This window comes from Oryctolagus cuniculus, chromosome 3 (genome assembly GCF_964237555.1).
Source record: "Oryctolagus cuniculus chromosome 3, mOryCun1.1, whole genome shotgun sequence".
Taxonomy (NCBI): Eukaryota; Metazoa; Chordata; class Mammalia; order Lagomorpha; family Leporidae; genus Oryctolagus; species Oryctolagus cuniculus.
In genome coordinates, this window is record NC_091434.1 from 184,039,855 (window position 1) to 184,050,369 (window position 10,515).

The 10,515-nt window shown below is 56.3% G+C and overlaps 1 protein-coding gene across 1 annotated transcript in view; it reads right to left on the minus strand.

Annotated features, from left to right (window-relative positions):
* The window catches only part of TBXAS1 (thromboxane A synthase 1), a 196,494-nt gene that overhangs the window by 33,313 nt on the left and 152,666 nt on the right, over nucleotides 1-10,515 (minus strand). The gene's annotated exons all lie outside the window — the stretch shown is intronic.

Here is a 10,515-nt window from a genome sequence, read left to right on the forward strand (position 1 = left end):
GACCTCAGAACAGTGCGTCTGTCACGGAACAATGTGTCTGTCACAGAATGGTGTGTCTATATCATGGAATGGTGTGTCTGCCATGGAACGGTGTGGCTGCGTCCCAGAACAGTGTGTTTGTGTCATGGAACGGTGTGTGTGTCAGAACAGTGTGTCTGTGTCATCGGATGGTGTGTCTGCATCACGGAACAGTGCGTCTGCATCATGGAACATGTGTCTGCGTCATGGAACAGTGTGTCTGCATCATGGAACAGTGTGTCTGCATCATGGAACGTGGTATCTGTGATACAGAACAGTGTGTCTTCATCACAGAATGGTGTATGCGTCACAGAACTTGCACTGTTCCCACCCCCTGCTCCCCGGAGACTATCCCCCCACACTTGGCCAGGAGGGCTCATTTCTGTGTAGAGGTAGTCACCTGATTTCCTAAATCATGTCAGCGTGCTCATGACTGGTCACGGGGCCCTGAGAGTGTTTAGGGTGGTGCCGATCACCATCGGCATCAGCCTGCAGGGCTGCGCCTCTCTCCTAGGGGCCAGGCTGGGGGACCGTTGAATGGGATTTTTCAGCCAGGGGAAAGTGGGAGGGGGGTGGGCACCGTGCCTGTGCCCGGCAGCCACAGGCACTTTCTCTGTCCAATGCCGAGCTGTGGCATGGGCCCATTCCGGGGGCTCCCTAGGCTTCAGTTGCCTTGCTGTAAGATGGAGAAGCAGTGCCCACCCTCCCTGAGTTGGGGCCTGGCTTGGACGAGTCAGGGTACAGAGCACAGAGCTCTCTCCCTCCACTCCCTGTCCCCTCCCAAGGACGTCTCTCAACAGGAACAAAAATGGCAGCAGCTGTTAAGGGCTGGTGGGTGACTGTCCAACCAGAGAGGTTCAGACCCAGGAGAGCAGAGGTGGCACTGGCACTGGGCAGAGGGACGAGGTGGCCGTGAAGCTGTAAGACGGGTGTGCCGGGTGCGTGGTCAGTGTTTGCTGACAGTCAGCCCCGTGAAAATCAACCACCAGGAAGAGCAAGCAGGGAAACACTCCAGCGGGTGGGACCCAAGAGAAGCCTAAAGCGGCTGGAGAACTTGCCACAAAGAACGAGAAGAGACTGTTCCCCAGCCAGAGGGGGTCTCTGGGGTGTGAGGTCCCTCTTCCAGGAACGTTCCTGCCTGTATGGGCGGAGCATCCAGGGCCCGGGCGCCTCGGGGATGGCTGCCCCGTGCCCTCAGCTTGCGCCGTGTGGGCCACAAAGAGGATTTGGAAACTCAGGAGGGATCGTGGGAAACTCACAGGAGGAGGGAGAAAGCCCTACAGGGCCTCTACAGAGAACAGCTCTCCTCGGGGCTCAGAGCCAGACGACATTGCAGATGGTGCTGGCAGAGGGGCCGATGGTGGGCACAGCGGGCATTTGCTCCACGCTGTGAAGGTGCACAGCAGGCGGGCATTTGGCCTAGCGGCCGAGATGCCCGTGCCCGCCCCCTGTGCCTGGGCTGCACACCAGGCTCAGGCTCCTGACTCCAGCTTCCTGCTAATGCAAACCCTGAGGAGCAGTGACCATGGCTCAGCGGGGGTGGGGTGGGGGGTGTCCCTGCAACCCATGGGGGTGAAGAGTTAAAATTGTATATGTGCAAGTGTAAAAAGTTAAGCTTAAGCTTACAGGTTTAAACCTTCCTGGTGCAGCTGTGAAAATAAGACAGAGTGAAGTAGCACCTTGACAGTAGGGACTCCATTTTGGAGCACTTGAGACTCCATTCTGGGAAAGCAACCCCCCCACCGTGAGACTCTGGTCTGAAACTATGATCTCAAATAGTCGGACAATAGCAGTGCACTACATCACCCTTGGCAGAGCACAAAAACCCCCTAGCATGATTGCTCAAGCTTAAAAGTAGAAAGGTTGCACCTGGGTTACCTGGGCTAATAATGAAGATGTGATTTGTCTATGTCTTAAGATCATAATTGCTGATTGTAAGATTTTAGCAACCACTTAGCAACCGTGTATTCTCTCCCCCTTCCCGATTTTGCGGTTTTTGCCTTTATAAACCCTATACTTTAGTTCCTCGAGGCTCCTCTGTTCTTGTATGTTCAGAGAGCCCCAACGTGTTGGATCAATAAATCTTTAACCCTTTGCTGGTTGCATGAGAGAAAAGTCTCTTGGAGTCGTTCCTCGGGCGGTGGGCGTTTTCGGACCCTAACAGGGGAGACCTGGATGGCGTTCCCAGCTGCTCGCTTCATTCCTGGCCCAGCCCTGGCTCTGGGACACCTGGGGAGTGAATCGGTGCTTGGGAGCTCGCTCGCTCTCTTTCTGCTTCTCAAATAAATAAATGAAAAAGATAAAAGAGAGCAGTGCAGATACTTCTTCCAGCCCCCCTTTACGGACACGAAGGAGCCCCCACCAGCCGACCCCACGGCACTGAGAAACAGCCACGGAACCACGGAGACGGCGCTGGAGGGGATGCCAAGGCAGCAGGGAGGTGGCAGTGCCGCCGCGAGCTGGGTGCTTCCTGCGTGTCGCTTTCGCGACGCCTCTGTCGTGGTCGGACTTCTGTGTCAACTTGGGCTGCAGTGCCCAGCTAGCTAATCCAACGTGCCTCTCACTGCTGCTGTGCTGTGCGGACCCGCTGACACCCAGCGTCACTGACGGGGCACCCTTTGTAAGGCAGGCGAGCCTCGTCCGACCCGCTGAGGGCTTCAAGAGCGAAGCTGAGGTCCGGAGAGGAGTTCAAGCTGCAGCCGCTGCCCTGTGTGAGTGCCCTGCGGACCCGCCGGCCTCCGGTCACATGAGCCAGTTCCTTAGGGTCAGTCTCTCCCCCTCCCCGTCTCTCCATGCCCCCACCCCTGTCGGTTCTGTTCTTTGGAGATCCCTCCCGACATGGACTCTTTCCCTGCCAATGAAATGGAGGTGGTGATAGCGCCTGCTTCATAAAAGCTTTGTGACGACCACGTTGCCTCTTTACATAAACTCATTGGTTTAGGGTCTGGCGTATCAGCATCCACCTGTCTTCCTCCTCCTCCTCACCCCCACTGCTGGCAGAGGAGGGGTCTAGGCCAATTCCTTTCCTTTTACAAACAGGGGGACTGAGGTGCAGAGAGGGGGTGGCCGTAGCTAATGTGCCCATCATGCCAAGGCCGTCCCAAACATTAGCCTTAGATTAACTTGCCCTTTACAACAGCCTCATGAGCTCTGTAAGGTTCCTATCCCCATTTCACAGACAGGGGAACTGAGGCACAAGGAGCACATGTCACACTGCCAGTGCACGGAGGCTCCGTGCCCAGTGTGCTCTCCCGGGACGGCGTAGTCTCGGGGCCCTGCCTGCTGGAGTGGCGTGCCCCTTGCGTTGGCAGCAGTGGAGGCTAGTGTCCCAGAGAGAGGAGGTGGCTCTAGCGAGGGCATCCCCAAGGCCCGGGACTCATGGGAGTCCTGGCAGGACAGCTGGCTGTGCCGATGCCATGAACAGGTTGGTTCTTTTTCAAGAGCACCCCTCCACTCCCCTCCCCTCCTCAGCCACGGAGTCGGCCGCTCGTGGAGGCGAAGTTCTCGCCTGCAGCTAGGAGGTGACGAGTTTATCTTCCTCCTTCCAGTCTTGAGTTACTAATGAAAATGTCTTGGGAGACCCAGCCCGTTGCAGAAAGCCTGGGTGGCTTTCGAAAGCTTGTTCACAACCAGGGGGAAGTGGATTCTCTCTCATCTCTGGAAAAAGGATTCCTTTTGCAGGGTGTCTGTTTTATGTGCCCTGCAGCTCGGGTCTCAGTTTGGTCCCAGCGGGGGGAGGCCAGTGGAGTTTAATTACATTCCTCCTATAGGGAATATTCAAGCAATGAGGCTTTGAAAAACAACTTGTGCTACCAAAAGGGGGAAAAAAACCGAATTACACGAGTGAGAAACAGGCATTGCTCTTTGTGTCCTAGAGACCCAATCTAAATATTTAAATTTTAAAGACAGATTTCTAAATGTTTAACTTCATAAAGCATACACACTGCAGTTCCCAGGGGGGCGGACATCCCTCCTGCTCTGGAATGCTCATTTCCTGGACCCACAGGCTCTGCAGGTGATATTTTCACACGTGCCGTATTCAGTTACAAAACGTCATCTAGAAAGAAGACAGTGTGCGTGCACACAGCCCCGGAACGGAGTGCTGCCTGCAGTCCCAGGGCAAGACAGACTTACGGGAACCCTGAGGGGGGTGTGTGAGCTTCAGGAAGACATTCAGGAAAGTCCCTTGTGTCTGGACTTCCTAATGTCCCTGCGCTCTCGGCTCTCTGGGACTGGCTGTTAGCGAGCACGGAGCTAGCCCAGCAGGGGTGATTGCTTGCTGACTCCTCCTTGCCGCTCCGATGCTGTGCACTGAAAGAGGAGAACAGGGGCCGCCAGGCGGGGGCCGGCAGAGGCGGGAGCGCTAGGCAGTGAGTTCCTGGAGCACAGCTCTCTGGCCTCCTGTCAGATCCCTGTGCTGGCTGGGAGCTGCCCCGCGTGGCCCTGGGGCCCCCATGGAGCCCAGGTCCCTCCTTTTCATGGCATAGCATGACCTATGGCCAGAGGAGCCCCGCAGACCCGGCTGTAGGACCGGGGGGCGGCCCCGGGCGGCCTCACACCTGTCCCCCTTGCTCAGCAACGGCCTCCTCTCCCTCACTGCTGTCTGCTCCTCCTTCCGGGCAGCAGGAGCTCGCCGCTGTCCCCAGGGCGCCTTCCCCACCGCCAGGGGAAGAGACGCGCTGCATGCATCCCCTCGCACTCACAGCCCTGTTTCTCTCCAGCCCTCCATGTGCCAGGCACTGTTCTGGGGCCTGGGATGCAGCCGCGCCCCCAGCAGGGGAGGCACCCGGCTCTGGTGGGGCCTGCAGGTCCGTGGAGAGTCGATTCTGTTGGCCACACCTGAGTAGGAGTGCAGCTAGTGGATACTGGGTCAGAAGGCAGGCAGGCCCTCCTCATGGGGAATGTGAAGCCTGGCGGCACAAAGGGTTTTTGCAGGGAGAAACTGTCTAAGTTCCTCCCGGATGACACCATTCTGGGTGCTCCTGCACCACCGGTGTGAAGTGACTCTGGTCAGCAGAGCTGGGGGAGGTGCAGCGGTGAGGGTGCTGTTTGGGACACCCTTATCTTACGGGTTCAGTCCTGCCTCCGCTCCCAGTTCCAGCGTCTCGCCGATGCTCCCCATGAGAGGTCATGGCTCAAGTGCTTGCGTCCCTGCCACCCATGCGGGAGACCAGCGCTGAGTTCCCGGTTTCTAGCTTCAGACTGGTCCAGCTCTGGCTGTTGTGGGCATTCGGAGAATTGGGAGGTCTCCATCTGTCTCCCTACCTTTCAAGTAAACTTAAAAAATAGAGAGTGGAGGGAAGTTTTTAAAAAAATGTATGTGTTTATTCTGCTATTTCAGAAGCTGATTGCTGGGAGTGAAACCCATCCTTTTGATGCTTAAGAGCCCATAATGCAGCCGAAGTTAAATCAGTGAGCCACTCCGCCGTGAATCCAGTTCAGCGCCAGCCGGACCCGCAGGACCCTGAACGTCACCTGTGGCGCTGACGCTCCCGAGTTTATTTCCAATTCTCGCTTTTCTGGGTTGACGTGCCCCAAGCCCACTTGACTGCTTAGCAAAGCCCCCCTCCAGAGGCCCGGGTACCGACGCGGACGGCGTCAGGGCTGTGCTGTTTGCAGGCCACCTCTCCCCCTGCTCGGCAGGGACTTCCAGCATTCACTGCGAACATTGCGAAGTGCTGAAGTGGGGCACTTGATGAAGCCCGGCAGCCCAGAGACAGCACCTGCCAATCCTTCCTGCTCCTCAGCCTGCCGCCCGCTTTGCCACCTTGCTCTGTGCCATTACCAGCTGGCACGTGGGCAGTGGGCAGGGAGGAGCAGGAGTGATTCTGGCTCTCTCCGGATCTGGGGATGGAGCCAAGGGAAGGTTAAGGGCAAGGTTGACGGGAAGGAGACGAAATAGGGCTACGAGCATCGCAGGAGAGAGAACAGGAAACAGAGAGATGGGGTAGGAGGAGAAGGGAGAGGAAGAGGCGGGGCACCGCGGCCTGCGTAACACAGGGCCTGGGAGTGGAGCTGAGGCTCCTGGGAGCAGGCCCACTCGGCGGAGGGAGGGTCCTGCTTCCCAGAGCTCACTGTGGGCACGGGTTTGGATGTGGAGCGTGGGAGAGTGGCAGAGGTACAGCTCTGATGACCCCTCAGGGGCACGGCCCAACTTCCCCGTCCAGGTCAGACGCTCCCAGGAAAGCACAGGAAGTGGCCCCACTGAAGCTGCCGGGTCCTCTGTGAGACAGCCCACTTTGTTCTTGGCATCAGAGAGAGGGCAGCGCAAGTTCCCCTTGGCCACTGCCTCTCACCTGGCCTCCAGAAGCGCTGGCTCGCGCAGCCGACGGGCCACATGGAGCTCCCTCCCTGAGGGGCGTGCCTGGGGGCTCCTGGGGGCTACAGGTCCCCACTCTGCACACACATTGGGCAGAAGGCTCTGGCCACCTCCTTATCTGCTTGGAAAATGACCTGGAATCAACTCGAAAGCTCCTCCTGGCCTCCCCCCATGGAGAGCATTTAAGGAAGCAAGAGAATTTTAGTATTTAGAAGGATTAACGTACTTCTAATGTGTGTTGTGACTGGATAATTCCTACATCACTCTGTCTCCCACTCAGTATACTGAGGACATTGTTACTGGAACAGTCTTGGAGCCGTGACAGTGTATTAGCAAAAGGCAAATTATTGCAGAACATCCGTGCTTTAACCAGGAGTCCCATCTGGGAGTCCTTCCAAAGTTTGTGGAAGAGTGGAGCCAAAGGTAAGCTGGAGTGGACGTCTGGCACTTAGGGGCCTGCTTGGGACGCCCACACCCGGTACTGGAGGCCCCGCACTCCAGCCCCCTGCACGTGTGCACCCTGCCATGCAGCAGGCGGCGGCTCAAGGACTTGATTTCCTGCCACCCACATGGGAGACCTGGATTGAGTTCCCAACTCACAGCTTTGGGTTGGCCCAGCCGCAGCCGCAGCCTCAGCCGTTGTGGGCATCTGGGGAGTGAACCACTAGATGGGAACACTCTCTCTCTCTCTCTCTCTCAAATAATAAAAAGATAAGTTGGTTTTGTTGCAAATAGTTTTGAAATCCACATGTAGCTTGTTCATAATACACATTTTCTTTTAAAAAATTTATTTATTTGTTTGAAAGACATATATAGACAGAGAGGGAGAGACAGAGGGAGATCTTCCATCTGCTGGTTCACTCCCTAGATTGCCACAACAGCTGGGGCCGGGCCAGGCTGAAGCCAGGAGCCAAGAGTATCTTCCAGGTCTCCTATATGGGTAGCAGGGACTGAAGGACTTGGGCCATCTTCTGCTTTCCCAGGTGCACTAGCAGGGAGCTGGATCGGAAGTGGAGCAGCCAGGACATGAACTGGTGCCCATATGGGATACTGGTGTCACAGGCGGCAGCTTTACCCATTACAGCACAGTGCTGGGCCCTGTAACACATTTTCCATGAACTTTCTGAAGACCCCTCACATATCACAAGTGAGAGAGAGAGAGCGAGAGAGAGGGAGAAATGTATGGTTTAGTGCCCAGCTCCTCACAGTGTGGGCCATGGACCAGCAGTATGATTCACCTGGAAGCTTGTTAGAGATTTACACTCCCAGGCCTTGGTTCTTTGTTCCAAATTCTTCCCCAGGCCTTGTTGTTTTGTGTTACTAAATCAGAATCTGCAGGGGCTTTTTAAAAAGTTTTTTATTTATTTGCAAGGCAGAGAGAGGGAGAGAGGGAGAGAGGGAGAGAGAGAGAGAGAGAGAGAGAGAGAGATCTCCCACCTACTGCTTCATTACTCTAATGTTTACAAAGCCAGGGCTGGGCTGGGCTGAAGCCAGAAACAGGGAACTCCATCTGGGTCTCCCTGTGGGTGGCAGGGGCCCAGGTACTTGCTGCCTCCCAGGGCGCTCATTAGTAGGAAGCTGGAATTGGGAGTGGGGCTGGCCCTTGAACCCAGGCACTCTGATAGAGAAGGGGGGTGTCCCATGTGGCATCTCCCCCATGAGGCCAAACGCCTGCTGCCAGGACCTGCGGGTTTAGTGAGGCACCCAGGTGGTTCCTAGGCGCTGATTCTGGGAGCCTCCAGCTGGGGGCCGGCGTTGCAGCCGCTCTCGCCTGCTCATCTCCCAGTCCTTGGCTTGATTCACTGGGCTGTCAGCTGTCTCTGTGGCAGACTCCTTCCTAGGCATTGCTGCTTTGTGTTCTGACATCCGGGCTGGGACATGGAGGGCAGGGGAGGATCCAGGAGAACCAGGAAGGCTCGTGTGCCTGGGTAACGGAGCTGATGGGGGGCACCGAGCCAGCAGGCAGGTCCCCAGCAGCCCTCCCGAGGGGGCCAAACCCTCCGCAGTGTTTCACGGGGTCTCCGCGTGAGCCGCGCCCCGCTCCCTGAGTGACGGCTGCCCCGTGTGGGATCCCAAATGGGAGACGTTGTTTTCCCATAGGGAGGATGAATCTGGTTAAGCTATTCATGTCTTCCACCCAGGCCTCCCCCTGTGACCAAGGCCATGTATTTATGAAATAGCTGGTTGGGGGTAAAACGGCTATTTTTTTTTTTTTATTTTTCTTTGCAGCTGTGGAATGTGCTGCTTTCCCCTGAGCTCCTCTGGCTGCTTCAAAGAGCAAATCCCCACCCTGCTCACATTAGCAGCATGAGCTAATCAGCTGAAATAACCGGCGCGGAGTGTTCTTTTATCCTTAAGAGAAGAAGAGAGTAAGTTGTATTTTAATTAGATATTTATAATGGCTACAGAGCAGCTCTTCAAGAGAAGTTTTTAAAAATTTGGCCTTCCTTCTAAGGCATAACTGTGTTCAAATTATCCTAAAGAGAGGCCATATATCAATCCGATCCAGTTTGTGATAAATTTACAACGGCGTTCTGCACAGCAGATTTATAACAACAATTAAGCAGAAGGAAAATGGGTCATAAATTTTGGCTGGCAGAGCCCAGCACCAAAGAGAAGAAAGGAGAATGGTGTGGCCAGATCAAAAGTCAATAATTTCAACATAAAGTGCAAAAGCTATAGCAGAGACAATTTAGGGGGAAAGAAGTTGGCTTTTTTTTTCACTCATCCTTTTCAGCATCATATATTGGAGAAAGCAACGAGGCGCCCCTATGACGAAGGTCTTGCCGAAGAGCAGGGTGTGTGTGTGTGTAATTTTACAAATTGTGCCAATGGCACACACCTTCCCCCTCCTCTGCGGCTGAGTTTAATGAGCTTAGCTCCTGTCATAGAGAAGGCCAGATGGGGAAAGAGTGCTCCCAGAAGTCGGGTGACTTGAGACACAGGTGCTGCGGTCTGGATGCTCGTCCCTCAGGATGAACGTGTTGCAAACTGACCCCCAAATCCACTTGTTGAGAGTATTTACAAGCAAGGCCTCTGGAGGTTACCAGCAGCAGATGAGCTCCAAGCCACTCTGGACATCCCCTCCCCCTGCTCTGTGATGACATCCCGTCCCCCTGCTCTGTGATGGGCATCCCCTCCCCCTGCTCTGTGATGGGCATCCCCTCCCCCTGCTCTGTGATGGGCATCCCCTCCCCCTGCTCTGTGATGACATCCCCTCCCCCTGCTCTGTGATGGGCATCCCCTCCCCCTGCTCTGTGATGGACATCCCCTCCCCCTGCTCTGTGATGACATCCCCTCCCCCTGCTCTGTGATGGGCATCCCGTCCCCCTGCTCTGTGATGACATCCCCTCCCCCTGCTCTGTGATGACATCCCCTCCCCCTGCTCTGTGATGGACATCCCCTCCCCCTGCTCTGTGATGACATCCCCTCCCCCTGCTCTGTGATGGGCATCCCCTCCCCCTGCTCTGTGATGACATCCCGTCCCCCTGCTCTGTGATGACATCCCCTCCCCCTGCTCTGTGATGACATCCCGTCCCCCTGCTCTGTGATGACATCCCCTCCCCCTGCTCTGTGATGACATCCCCTCCCCCTGCTCTGTGATGACATCCCCTCCCCCTGCTCTGTGATGACATCCCCTCCCCCTGCTCTGTGATGGGCATCCCCTCCCCCTGCTCTGTGATGACATCCCGTCCCCCTGCTCTGTGATGACATCCCCTCCCCCTGCTCTGTGATGGGCATCCCGTCCCCCTGCTCTGTGATGACATCCCCTCCCCCTGCTCTGTGATGGGCATCCCCTCCCCCTGCTCTGTGATGACATCCCCTCCCCCTGCTCTGTGATGACATCCCCTCCCCCTGCTCTGTGGTGGACATCCCCTCCCCCTGCTCTGTGATGACATCCCCTCCCCCTGCTCTGTGATGACATCCCCTCCCCCTGCTCTGTGATGACATCCCCTCCCCCTGCTCTGTGATGGACATCCCGTCCCCCTGCTCTGTGATGTCATCCCCTCCCCCTGCTCTGTGATGGGCATCCCCTCCCCCTGCTCTGTGATGGGCATCCCCTCACCCTGCTCTGTGATGGGCATCCCGTCCCCCTGCTCTGTGATGACATCCCCTCCCCCTGCTCTGTGATGACATCCCCTCCCCCTGCTCTGTGATGGGCATCCCCTCCCCCTGCT